Below are 738 nucleotides of genomic sequence, written 5' to 3' on the forward strand. Positions count from 1 at the left end.
AAGCTAGAAAGCAAACATGCTCCAAAATGCGGATATATAACGTTTGGAATATCTCTGCTTTTAGATATTTTCCTTTTTTAATGCAACCTTAATGTGATAACATTTACAAATTCGGTGTAAGTTTCTTACGAAAGAAATATTTTCTTCCCCAAATTGTTGGTTATCTTTTCAAGATGAGTTCTGCAGTTGAGAACACGCTTCTCTTTATAAAATTAAAATAGAAAATGCATAACCATTTTAATAGATAAATTATAATAAGTCACAAAAAGTTCTTAATTGTGATCCCCCCCAGGAATGTTATCTCAAATACAGAACCACTATTATTATTCATTTGCTGCTTTAGTCGCAATTATTTATCTGGAATTATAATTAAATAACATTTTAATTCTTGGTATAAAAAAATTACTCATTGATCCATCACAGATCCCTCAATTTTATAACAACAGTTTAGCAAAATCCACATATATAAGGCTAAAAATTACTGCCGACCAAATTACTGTACAAAAAGTAATATGCCTATATTGAATTGTAATGTCTATTGTTTTAATGCAGACACAAAACTGAATAATGGAACTGAGATTATATGAAATGATTATGCTGTGCACAATAACAGTGGATAGCAATTTACAGGCATATAATTAATTATGATCTTATAAAATTGACGAAGTGTGACCTATTTTATGCTATTTCTTATTAGTGCCATCGGTTTTACCTTCGATCCAACCTTTGCCTGCATCC

The sequence above is a fragment of the Scyliorhinus canicula genome, chromosome 7, assembly GCF_902713615.1.
Source record: "Scyliorhinus canicula chromosome 7, sScyCan1.1, whole genome shotgun sequence".
In the NCBI taxonomy this organism is placed as follows: Eukaryota; Metazoa; Chordata; class Chondrichthyes; order Carcharhiniformes; family Scyliorhinidae; genus Scyliorhinus; species Scyliorhinus canicula.